The 13,374-nt window shown below is 43.0% G+C and overlaps 1 long non-coding RNA gene across 1 annotated transcript in view; it reads left to right on the top strand.

The window, feature by feature from the left end:
• LOC146440849 (uncharacterized) overlaps positions 1-13,374 on the top strand; it is a 29,984-nt gene that overhangs the window by 4,080 nt on the left and 12,530 nt on the right. The gene's annotated exons all lie outside the window — the stretch shown is intronic.

Raw genomic sequence — 13,374 nt, 5'->3', positions numbered from 1 at the left:
CTGTTCATAGAGTTAGTCATAGAATACCAGGTTGGAAGAGACCTCAAGGATCATCTGGTCCAACATTTCTTGGTTAAAGCATCATCCAGACCAGATGGTCCAGCACCCTGCCCAGACTAATCTTTAAAGTGTCCAAAGTTAGGGAATCCACCACTTTCCTGGGGAGATTATTCCAAAGGTTGATTCTTCTCATGAAAAATATTCCTCTTGTGTCCAGTTGGAATCTCTGCAGGAGTAACTTGTACTCATTAGCTCTTGTCTTTTCCATGTGTCTCATTTTAAAATTTGATTCTCCATCGTCTTTGTAGCCACCCTTTGAATACTGAAACGTGTTGAAGGTCTCCCCTGAGCCTTCTTTTCTCAAGGCTGAGCAAGCCCAGTTCTCTCAGTGTTTCCTCACACAGCAGGCTTCAAGCCCTTGGATCACTGTGGCAGTCTGCCCCCTGATACTGAGTTCTGTATTTCCCCACCCCTTTTCTTCCTTATGTGTCCTCCCTGCCCACATGGCCCTGGCCACTCCCTCAGGTTTTCCCTATTGGTTCCTGTACCCTAACTCTGCCCATGTGCTGCCCCCGTGCCCAGAGATCACTGGGCCAATGTGCTGTTCCCACCCCCCTGGCTCTATAGAAAACCTCTGACCCTCCACCATGATGTGTCTTTGCACCAGGAATGTCTTTGCATGAGGTCTTTGCATCTCGGTGTCTCTGCCCTTGGGAGGTCTTTGGCCTCTGGTGGACCATGTGAATAAACAGCTCCCGTGGTCACTGTGCATAAACCCTTCTCGCCTCCTTTACTGCCATCGTACTGCGAACAGCAGACAAAACCAGAGCTAGCCTGTGGCTCCCCAGCCTGCAGAAATGCAGTGACCAGCGCTCTGAGAGAGGGTTTGGTGCACTGGGGTGCTGACCGGGCTGGGCAGAGACACTCTCTGGTAAGGTCTGCTATACCATCCGCCGAGAGACCCCGAACTGCAGCAGATCATCTTTGCGGCCCTTTTCTGGACCTTCTCCAGCTGCCCACATCTTTTTTGTGTAGGGGGAACAAAAACTGAACCCACTTTTCCAGGTGTAGTCTGGCAAGTGCTGAGTAGAGTGAGATGACATCTTTATCTCTGCTGGTAATGTCTTTGTTGATGACCAAGGTCTTGGTTGCTTCTTTGCCACAGCAGCAGACTGTAAGCTCATATTCAACTGGTTGCCAACCTGGGCTGGATTCTTTCCCACAGAGCTTCTCCCCAGCAGCCAGGTAGCCTGTGCTGCACTCACGGATTCTGCTTTCCCATTTCCTTGTTAACTTCATAAGGTTCTTGGTAGCTCACTCTTCCAGCTTATCCAGGTTTTCCTGCAGGGTGACTCTCATTCCAAAGTGTCCACTTTCCCACCCAGTTTTGGGGAAGCAAACTTCATCAGGGTGCACTTGACCCCATCATCCAGATCACTTAGGAAGATATTAAACAGTGCTGGGCCCAGTATTGATCCATGGGAAGCCCTGCTTGTGGCAGGTTGCCCGTTTGGAAAGGAGCTGTTTGTCACCCCACTCTGGGTGCAGCCTCTCAGCCAGCTCCCCACACACTGCGTGGACTCTTATCTAGACCATAACACCTCTGTTCTCTCGGAGGAGGCTGAGGGAAACCCTATCAAGAGCCTTGGAGAAAGGCACCTAGATAGTGTCCACTGCTCATCCCACATCAACTGAACAGCTTACTTTGTTGTAGGAGGTGATCAGATTTGTCAAACATTATTTGCCTTTGAACCTGTACTGGCTTTTCCGAACCACATGCTTCATCTGATAGCCCCAGGAGGATTTGTTCCATAACTTTCCCAGGGACTGAAGTAAGACTGATGGCCTATAATTTCTTGGAGCCTCCTTTAAGTTGTTCATATAGATGGGTGTGACATTAGTCTTCTTCCAGTCTTCTGGGTTGCCCGCAGTCTCCACAACTTCTCAAAGCTTAAGGAGAGTGGCCTCATAACAACATGCACCAGCTCTCGTAACACCCTTGGGTGGATATTGTTAGGCTCCATTGATTCGTCATTGCATGATCAGTGTCTGGCCATCCCTTGTTTTTTTTTACTAGAATTCCACATGATTTATCAATCTGGTGTGCAGTTAAAATACTTCTATTATTGACATGCAGAAACCAAATATCTCCTCAGAGTTTTGCTGCCACCTCCTGATCCCTGGCATACCTACTGGTATCTTATTTCATATTGTTTAATGGTATGGATTTGCTTAACTAAGCCACCTACCACCACCAAACTGCCCTGTACCAAAAGCAGACATGTCCTCCACACTTCCTTAATATTAGTATTGTATTTTAAAATGGTTTTTGGAAAGCAGAAAAGCATACAGTTGTTTACAATACTTTAAAAAAAAGGTATATTTATGACTTAAATGCTGATGCTAAAGTGTCTTACAAAACAACTTCAGGATTTGTGGAGTTGTGAAAGAATTAAAGACATAATGAATGCAAAGTTTAGAATGTATCATCCCTAATTAAGCTTCCACTTTACTTTGCTGAACTCCTGGGAATGTGTACTGTTTGCATCGCAAGACAGTTAAAATGTCACTGCTTTCTTTATCTTTCCTGGCAGTTACCAAAAACTACTATTATTAATGAATTTGGATGTGGCTGGAAGCCAAGAATGTGCTGTTCCATGAGTGTGATCCTGCATCTGCATTTTAGTTTTCCACTCACAGACTAAAGAGAAGTCTGATGGTCAGAGATCAAAGTCAAAATCTGGGGAGTGGGATCCACACATGTGTTTTTGAATGGCAGGCAGAAGTATGAAGAAAAATAGAATATAGTCAGATAAGCAGTTATTCCATTTTAATTTGCTAGCTGATTGCCTGATCTCATTTGCTTACATTTTCTCCACTAAGTCCTGTCTAATCCTCCCCAGAGCAAAGGCAAGGAGTTTGCTGCTCCATTCCCTTTGGGCAGTGTATGGAACTGAACAGAAAACAGATCTCCCTTTAGTATATCCTAAGTTTTCATCACGTGCAGCTGAAGTACTGAGCTAAACCTTTAGGAAATGCATTAGAAAAGAGGCCATTGCTCAGGTACACCCATGACACCAAGATTAACAGGCAATATGCAACTGCATTATTCTCACTAAAGCACATTAACTAATGAAGAAGATGGAGCCAGATGCATTTTTTCACAAATTGGCATACACTTGCGACATGTTTTGAGTTTAAAATTCTCTCATGGGACAGCTGATGCTGAGTGCTTCTGGCAGTCTATTCCAGAGAGAAAGAGGGTTGCTTTGGAGCTAACTTTGCCCTCCCAGTTCACAAGTGTTGCTAGTATGGAGCTGCAAATTGGGTAATATCAGAACAGGAGCCATAGTGCCTGAGATGCACCACCAGCACTTGTGCATTTACTGAATAGTAGAGAGAATTTTCTAGACTGAAAAATGAGCACCTATTACTGATAAGTAATATAAGATAAAACATACTCTTTATCTATCCGGCTAGTACCAGTCATTATTAAGCATACTTGTTCTCTATCAGATAGTTTAACTACTCTTTACTAGGATTGCCTGACAAAAACTAAGAGCCAGGTACTCCTCCAGGTACCAGGAAAGACACCAGAATTTAATATAAATTTTCCTCCAGGACCTAGCAAGATCTACCCCTTCCTCTTGCACCTAACAAGGTATGGTAAAATGTACTCTTAATATGCTGTTCTTAGTCTTTACCAAAGTGCTTCAACAGCTCAAGCTTTGGAGCTTCCTGCTAAGTGCCAAACACTTTTGATCTGTGCTCATTCATTGTCTCTGGATGACTCAAGCACAGGCGAATCCCTTGCAGGTGGTAGCGTGATGGTCTCAGATTTACTTCTTCCTAAGTAGAAGCAGAGATGCTTTGAGCTCAGGCTGCAGCAAAGCTCACATCCAGGAAGAAGTGGACAATGTGTGCCTTCTGTATAAATCCACTGGCAAACCTGTTCTTCCTTCCTGGGTGAAGCAGTCATTGCTTCTCAGCCTTCCTAGACCTCCTTCTCTGTGCTTGGGCATGAGCTCCTGCCTGGGAAAGGTGATTTAGACCCAACAGGACCATAAGCCACTCAGGATCAGCAGAAATAGGGACCTTGAGTCTGACTAGAGCTGGCAAACGCCACACTCCTCTCTGCTCACACTCCTCTCTGGCAGCTCTGGAGAGGGGCTGAATTGGGAGCTCTACTGTTTTTGCAAATGGAAGATTAATGCTTTCTGAATCTGACTGAGAGGAAGGCAAGTGGCTGCAACTTAGAGCTGTCACTTTGTCTGAGAATGGTGGTCTTCTCAAGTCAATATTTTTACCTCTCTAGGCTGGATAACAGATTGTGGCTCTTTGGTTTCTATTTTTGCTTATCTCATCTAGAGTGAGTTGTAAGCAGGCTGGCTGTGCTTGTTGCCTGCCAGCACAAGCCAGCCAATCTAATGCAAAATCTCATTATAAGTCTTTTATTTTCAACTCACTTAAACTCTAGTACTGTCCAGGTCTGCCAGAAGTGCTGTTCTATCTCTGTAGGGGATTGGTTTTTCCTGCCTGGAGAATACCTTTATCCCCGTTCTGACTTTTATTTTGTGTATGTATGTGCACATATAAGGGAAGGGTGAGAGGAAGGAACAGCTCCCTTAAGACACAAACATTGATTTCTCTCCCTAAGCTGGAAACCTATTTAAATCTGCTTGATGGGAATCAGCCCTTCAGCTGATTCCCAACACATGCACAAGGTAGGGTGAGCAGCTCTGCTGAGTTTTTAAAGAGCCCACGTAGCCTGTTACATAGGGTTTATTTCCAATGCAGGACCCAGCTTTCAGCTGTTTCTGCCAGGCTACCCTGATTCAGACTGGAAAAGTCAATACTGGTTGTCTGCATCACGTGGGTATTTTTCTTGCCTGGGGAAAATATCAACCAAAGGGTTTACTAATTTCTGAAATTATATTTATGGAGGGTATATTGGTTTTCAATAGGAAAAAAATTAAACTTTTTACAGAGAAAGTTTGCTTGGAAATTGATCAAGGCAGACCTTTGTCATATGATTTTTCATGCACCAAAGGCAATCTACTCTCATTTGCCCAAATTTTAGAATAGTTCAAGTCTCAGTTTATGGAGAGACTTGCTACTGCTTAAGGGTTAAGATTGTCCCAGAGCAAGCAGGACTCTCACAGCTAGAGTCCTGTTTGTGCATCATTCCCACAGTTCTAATCAGGCTCTCCAGCCCCTGTCAGCTCCTAGCCTGGGCATACACACTCCATACAAAGCCACTACACATGGTGCAGCCCAGGATTACACGACAGAGACAGAATTTCCCAATAATGGTTGTTTCCAGCTGCCACATGCTGAGCCGGAGCCAAGCAACGAATGGAGAGCAGGGACACTTTCCTGCACTTTCAGTGACCTTTCTGCTGGCATCTAGGCAATGTGAAGGAAGAAACTGTCTGTTTCAGAGGCAAACAGTGCAAGAGACAGATCTGAGGCCTTTCTGTGGAGAACCAACAGGCTGAACTGGAAGTAGGAGCATGTGGGGTGAAAACTGGGACTTGCAGAGAGGGCAGAAACTCAGGATTGACAGGATAGGAATACTGTTTTGAAGCCACAAAAGAAAATGATAACTGGCAGAGACTGAAGATCCAGAAGAAGAATATTGGGGTTGAAGGCTGAAGAGGTGAATACAAGATGGGGGAAACAAACTCCTCAAGAAACTGAGGCACAAGAAAAGGAAACTGATAGAGAAGTTGCTATTAAGAGGGGAGAGGTTCTGAGAATGCAGTCCCAGGGAAGACACTGGCTCTAGAAACCAGTGGATGTGGGTGGCGTTGGCAAGTGAACAGAGTGAGCAGTCCCAGATGAGAGAGAGCTAGGACTGAGAGTCAGGAGGGAGTTCAGAATACCTCGACAAGGAGATGTGGAATAAATGCTTGGTTCAGCTTGGAATTTGAATACAAGGGCTTGTTTTTAATGAGTGTTGGTGAACAAAACGTATAAGTCAACAGCTGCAACAAAACAAAAACTGGCCAAATTATCATCTTCTTGTGAAAGACCTGTAAATGTACACTCTGAGAAGAAAAGAGGGAGCCCAGGACATGAGCAGCTCCCTTTTTTGGACACAGGATCCACCCTTGCACTACTTGCCTGCTGAACTGGCTAATGTCAGAGGGGTCTCTGCCATGCCTGCTCAACTGGCTCTAGCAGGGATGTGGGAGCCCTCAGTGGGTAGGTTTGCTGACACTGGGCATTCCTGGAAGTGACACTGGTGCAGGCAGGGCAAGTCAACAAAGTCACCAGCTCTGTGTGTATCTTTTCCAGGGTGGACCCTCTAGACCGTTTTAATGCGATTTTTACTTGCTCTCTATTTGCCACAGTTTGGTGGTTGGGCTGTTGGCCGCATTCTGACTCCAGATATTAGGAGCAGAGATTCTGGCTATCTCAAATAACAATATGGCTTTTATTGATTTTCATCTATCAATCATAAATTATGGCAAGATAAAAATGTTGAAATCTTCTGTAGATTAAATGTATCACAATATTCATCAAATAAATAGCAGATAATGACTTTTATAATTAGCGCGGCTTTCTTGAGTAGATCCTTGCACTTATTTTGGAAATAGTTCCTGATCTTCCTCCTCTGACCAAGGTGTATGGGCATGACTGTGAGTATTCAAGGTAGGTTGATCCTCTTCCTTGGGGCTGTGTTTAATAAAAACTCCAGTTCTCTCCAGGCTTCTGTGTGCAGAAGGTTGTTATGCCACACAGATGGCACACAGGTCCATGCATGGTCCTGGTCCTCATGTCTCTGTGCAGCAACATGTCACCATTTGGGCTGAGCCAATCTACTGTCACTTAAGATCAACCAGGTTACATCAGCATTCAAAAGTCTCTTATTTTATTGCACACAGCCCACTGGAAATGTTTACCACAGAGTAATACCTCAGTTGCCATTGATGCTCTTTGAGGAAGGATGATAGGAGGCTTCATCCATGGACTGATCTAACTCTGGTAAAATGGTACCAGGGGTTACTCTGAGCTGAAGTCAGCCACATTTCTCTCATTCTCTTGACAATCCTTTTTAACATAGTGATTGGGATGGTGTTGGTGTTTTGTTCCATCTGGAAGTCTGACAAAATGTCCCTCATGAGACCTTACCAGGGCGTGCTGTGGATGGCACCTGTCCTGCCAGAAGAGCTGTTTCCAGACACTGATGGCTGCAGCTCAGGAGAGTGCTGGGCAGTGCTCTTGAAGTGCCACCTTTGTCTTCAGCAGCGTTTTGCCATGTTGTGGACATCAAGCCTTGCAGTATCAAATAGGTGTGGAGATGAACAGAGAGGGATAACACTTCTTTTCCAGTTTCTGTAGTGTTTACAGCATTACGATGTAAAACCTGCATATTAGGCTAGATTAAAAGTATCCTCTAATTTCAGTTTGTGATTTTTACCATCTTTTTCCTGGTAGTACCTAATGCTATATATCACTTTTTATGTTCAAAGCACAGTTTCTGCATCCTCAGCATGTTCAGCATGGGTTCAGCAGGGTTCAGCATGTCTGCAAATCAAATCCTAGGCTATCAAGTCAGCACCCAAAATAAGGGATATGAAATTAAGGGCTAGCACAGTAAGAGCTCCTCTGTTGAAACCCTCTAGCAGAAGCAGAGTCCATTCCCCCAGTGACAGCATTCTGCTACCATAGTTCTAAAGCAATCCTATTTCTTCATGCAATCTCCTGTGTCGTCATTCACCATTCATTTTCCATCTTCTGCAACAATGGGAACAAGGATCTGGCAGACAAGAGATACTTTTGGTTCAGAAATTGTTTCATACCCACACCAGGCCCAAAAAATAAATATGCAGTGTTGTAAGTAAAACTATGCTAAAAGTTAGAATTACAAAATTAGCTTTGTCAAGTTTTAGTGGTTGATTGTGCAATATTAATATTGTTGGAATATATTTTTTTCTGAATACAGATCCATTTATGTGTTCTACCTGTTTGTCAGCTCACAGTCTTTCTCCTCACAGGGGGTGCTGAGAAAAAGTTACAGGAGATAAGAAAAACAGGGAAGTTAATTTGGCCTAGTCCATGCAGGCATCTGGAACATGCTGGCATTACCACTTCACTGCCATCTAGAATGGGAAAGGCCAGCAGAAAGGGTTCAAGGACATTTTTGCAGACAAACTCCTGGAAGCAATTATGTTGGGATAAGCATAGGACTACACATACACTGTTTTATAAGAAACATTATAGTCCCTCTGTATAAGGCTTCTGCACCAGAAAATATGTTTTGGTTTTATAAAAATACTTGAAAGGTAGACAAAGAAAGTGATTGACTTTTTTTTTTCAACGTGATGATTCCTGTGTAGTTCTAGAAATACCAGATCTAATCTGGCAGCAAATAGTGTGGTAGTTTCTACCACTGAACAGACCAGAGAAAGAGAGAGGTGGAACTATCTGGTTCCAGGTTGTTTATGCTGTACGTGTGTCAGCACTTTGTGTGCAGTCAGTGTCACTGTGTGCAGGTGGACTTTGGTATATCCTGTGTAAGTTACTATCTTGGGGAATCACAACTTTTTGCCCACTGAGCGAGTGGGAGCTCAGAACCACTCTGGAGCACTTTCCAGACACAGCATCAGAACTGCATTGTTACCAAATATACAAATAAAATGCAAAAATAGTGAGGGAAAACTTGTGGACCAAGTATGCTGCTTACTAAACCTGTTTGTCTTTCAAGACACCAGCCAAAGGTGATGAAAAGGGCTCTTCCATTAAAAAAAAACCAGCCTGTTTCTGCTATGTAATGTTATTCCCTTTCAGAATCAGGTTGGCAATGTCTCTTTAATGTGCAGCGCTGTGAACTTAAAAGAAATCTCATTATCAGCCTTCCTAGCCTTAAGCACTTCATCAAGTATTCCATGACTGCTGGCTTGCAGATGCTGCAGTTAAGGTGCTGGGTGGTGGGGTTTTGTTTGTGTTCCCTTAGGTCTTTTTCTTGTTTTTGTATGTGGCTATAAATATCTTACTCCTGAGAAAAGACATGAAAGTACTTACATAGACATTAATTAGACACCATATGATTTTTTTTTTCAAATTCTGAAGTCACAAAGCATAACTTTTAATTACCCTTTTTTTGTTTGGGGAATAGTAGTTTCTTCTTCAGGCATATATCAAGATGATCAGAAACATGTATAATTTCTTCTCCAGAATTCTTGATTTCCCCTGGCCAACTTTTAATAAATAAGGAAACATTTACGTCTGAATCAAAGAGTTATGCACGCCTGAGTAAAATTTTCAGTTCTTCTGTTGTGGGTGTCAGCACAATGCATCTATCATGTATTGTTCACAGAGATCCTTAAGAGAGAGATCAAAAATGAGTATAGTTAATTTCAGTTAATTTTTTAACATCTAAATTAAAGACAGAAAACTTAATTCCAATGTAGTAATATACAACCAGCTAGATAAGTAACTTTTTTTATCCCTTTTCCTGCCCCAAAATAGTTGGTAAATGAAACCATATCACTTAATTTAAACTACATCCAGAGAATGTTACATGCTCATGCTGCATATCCAGGCATTAAGGAGAAGACTCCTTTTTGCAGTTTGCAAAATCCAAGTATGTGAGTTTAGGCTGACTTGTGTGGTATTTTGGGGAGGTAGGTTTCATTGCAGTAGAAGCTCGTAATGGTCCACTAGTGTCAGAAACAGCTACAAATTGCTGAGACAGGGCTTTCAGACAGATGATCCATTGAAGCCATGATTCACTGTTTGCAGTACTTCAGACTTCAAAACTACTTCTTGCAGTTCCACTCCCATCAGCATGCAGGAAACAAATGCGGTGTGTGTAAGGACTGCTCTCCACAGCTGCAGAACCTCCAGTATGCTGAAGCTTTTGAAATAGCTATGCGGAGGAGGAGGATTTTGCAGAGACATCTGAAGGTATCCTAATGACTTTTAGCCTTTGATGTGCTTGGGTTAACCCAATTCACATTCTCAGTACATACAAAATATTAGGAGATCTTTTTATGTCTAGTTTCTTTCCTCTTCCCCCCCTTTTTTGTGTTTGTTTTTTTCCTTTCTGTTTAGTTTCTAAAGAGCCAAGACTTAGATGTCTGTCTCTTCCCAAGAATTGTTGGATTTATTGCCAAGTTTGAATCAGAATTGACTCAGGTCTCAAAGATATTTGAATATAATCAAAAGTGAGTTCAATTTTGTAAAAACAGGCAGCTGAGAGAAGAAAGAAATCAAAATTGGTGACCCCACACTGAAAAGCTATATGAGCTCAGCTCTTCGGTGTCAGGGAGTCTGTTCAGGGGAGAGAGTAATGTCTGTCAGCACCCAAACCATTATAAAAGCTTCCATCAAAATTTTGTATGGATAGAAAATGGGGGAATCAGAGTACAGACACTTGGCATAGAAAGTGTTGTATCATTGCCATTTCTTTGTCCAGTGTGAAAGCAGGGATGAACTATTACATATGATGTGTGCTGTCCTTTCCTTTCTGTGTTGTGCTGTCCATTCCTTTCTGTGTTGTGCTGTCCCAATGTCCCCCAAGCTGCATTCCTGAAATATAATTCCTGCCTGCCAACTAACAAACCAGGAGTTTATGGATTCAGATTTGAATTTTGTGTATTTGCCATCCAAACCAGCATTTCAACTACCTCCTGCCTGCTCTGCCAAATACATACTGTAAAAAAGCTGTCCTGTGGTCATATGCTATTTGCTATTTTAATTTGATTGCAGATGTTCCTGCACTCTCCTAAGACTAGCTGTGTCTCTTTCATGCTTGGCTTTAATTTGCTTTTCCAGCCTGTATTCATATCAGGAAGACATTTGTCTGAATTAGTGGCACACCCATCCTATGGCCATAAATTGGCATTCTCACTAGTTCTTAGGTTAAATTAAAAATTCTTTGTTTCTCATAAATATTCTAAACCTGCTTTTCCAAGCTTTACATCTTTATAGAAATATAACTCTGGATTGTGATGAAAGGCTTTCGGGGTCCTTAGCACATAATGGTCTGGCTGTCATAAAACCTGAGAGAAGAATATTTATAGCAATATTTTGAATTTAGAAATTACTGCTATTAGTAATCCCAGATTACCAAAGAATATGGATTAATCTGAAGAAACAGGTGCCTCTTGGCAGTGAATGTCATACAAATTACTCAGTTTTAAACTGCTTTAGTGATCAGAGAATAAACCGCTGGGCTCAGAGAGAGAACTGGTGGTCACTCAGTGCTCTGTTTTTCCCCTTTCTAAGTTTGCAAATGATGTGAGAGCAGATACAGAAAGGTGTTGACTAATACATGGATGAGTGTGGAAGTGCTGGCTACTCTAGTCACAGAAGTCTGTCTTTGGGAAAGGCCAACATTTAAAAAGCCATATAAAGGCACCTCAGTGAGTATTTGAATTTCCAAGGCATTAAGCAACAATATCTCCCACCTGTGAAGAGAGTGCAAGAACACCACTGACCAAGCGGCTCTTTCCAGGTGCAGAGTCATATTTTTATGGAAGTAAAGGGTGAAACACCCATTTCCCAATTCTCTTAAAAGTCCAACCCTTCCATGATTGAAAATGAGCTTGAGCTATGCTTTCTGCAACTCTCAAAACTGTGTCATTCTCTGTCAGTGCTCCTGTCAAACTCTGTCAGCTGATCCCTGTCAGCAAACAAAACTACCTCTGTCTTACCTTATGGCACATATGTTGGTCATTGGCTGTGGGTATGGTGGCCACAGACCCTCTGATCACTTTCTCCCATTCAGCGTCTCTTTTGCTACATTCCTGTCCTGCAGCAGCTGTGCTGTATCACCATCTTTGGCTTCTCATCTCAGCCTTCTTCCCTTACCCTGTGCTCTCTGTCCAGACTCCTCTCCAGCCTATTTCTTCCTTGGGTGATTATTTCTGCTGGGTTTCCCCAAAGCAGCAGCAGGGTCCAAAGGAGTAAACCAGAAACTTGTGAAGAAAACCACCTCAGTCAACCCCAGACTAGCACAGAATCACTGAAGGCAGAATCTTTGAAACACCAAGCTGTGAAACTCTATCAAGACCAAACTGATCTTGCTGAGGCTCCTAATTCATCCAGGCTGAGCTGGATTTCCAGGGTGGCTAAAGCACTCCTGCCAAATTTCATGCTTTTCCTCCAAAGTATGGGGCCTTTGGGACTGTCTAAAGATGAGGCTGCCATTCTTTTTAATGTGAGGGAAACAGCACATTTTTTCTCATACTTATTGAAGAGCAAAACCATTTTGGCTGAAATTTTTATATACAGTCTGAGACAATTCTTGATACAAGCACACATGCATCACACATATCCAGCCTTAAGGAGACACCTGCCATGGAAAATGTGAGCCCTGGTGGCTCAAGACTGACAATGGCATCAGCAATGGAAAATGTGGTCTAATAGCAGGAACTATCAGGCAGCATTTAACAGGTGAGTTTTCCCAATGCCACCCTAAATTATCCCTCCATTGCAAAGCTATTAAAAGATTCAATGAACTTATTTGTTCTCTGCAGTAATTTTCCTCTTTAAAACCTTTGGCGTGCACTTGTTCATATAAAATAACGATTTACGGAAATAGAGGAAGTTGAAATCCCACCCATCCTTTTCTCTCCTGGTTTATTTATTTTCCATGTGAGATTAATGAGTTTCCTGCAACAGGGCTAGATCCGCTCACACATTGTGCAGATAAGTTAATATTTATTTCCTTTTCCAAAGGCGAGCAGACACCTTCGTGTTCCCTGGTTTTTAAAAGCAGACAGTATGTCAAACAACACTTAAATCAGCCGTCCTAAGTTATAAAATGCTAGCTTTACATTGCTGACTGGAGTTAAACAGATTGCTAAATCAGAGTGAGCTGTACTGCTGGATGCTAACGTGGAAGCTTAATTTAACTGGCTTCATTTATTTTACCAGCAGATATTTTGGAAAGAACACATCTGCCTATTTAAGGGATTCTCTTTAGTTTAGCCCCTGTCAGGTGTCAGGCTTCACTGCTGTGTGCAGTGAAGCTCACAGAAGCCAGTTTCCTATGGATTTCTCTCCCCCATCCCGCTTACCCTCCCAGTTCCTTCCTGCACCCCAGTGCCATGGCTCCTTCCTGTGGCATCTGCAAGTGCCTGGGGGTCCCCTCTGGCAGGCTGGAGGCATCCTGGTGCAGCTACAGTTGATGGAGCCTTCTCTCCAGTGGGTGCTGTTCCCTTTGTCCTGCTGAGGAGGCCAGGCATTAATCTCTCCCGGACACAGCTGCCAGGTTTCACTTTGGGACTTTCTCTGTAACAAGCCAGGAAGTGGACAAGTGGCAGGTGGCAGGAGGAAGGCTGGGGAGAGGTGATGGGCAGATGGTGTGAACATACATGCTCCATTTCCTAGGGAAACCAGGTTAAAAGGAGCTCCTTA

Source organism: Lichenostomus cassidix, chromosome 2 (genome assembly GCF_008360975.1).
Source record: "Lichenostomus cassidix isolate B80296 chromosome 2, HeHo_3.0, whole genome shotgun sequence".
In the NCBI taxonomy this organism is placed as follows: domain Eukaryota; kingdom Metazoa; phylum Chordata; class Aves; order Passeriformes; family Meliphagidae; genus Lichenostomus; species Lichenostomus cassidix.
Note: the sequence above shows the minus strand (reverse complement) of the source record. Positions and strands in the feature narration are given on the sequence as shown.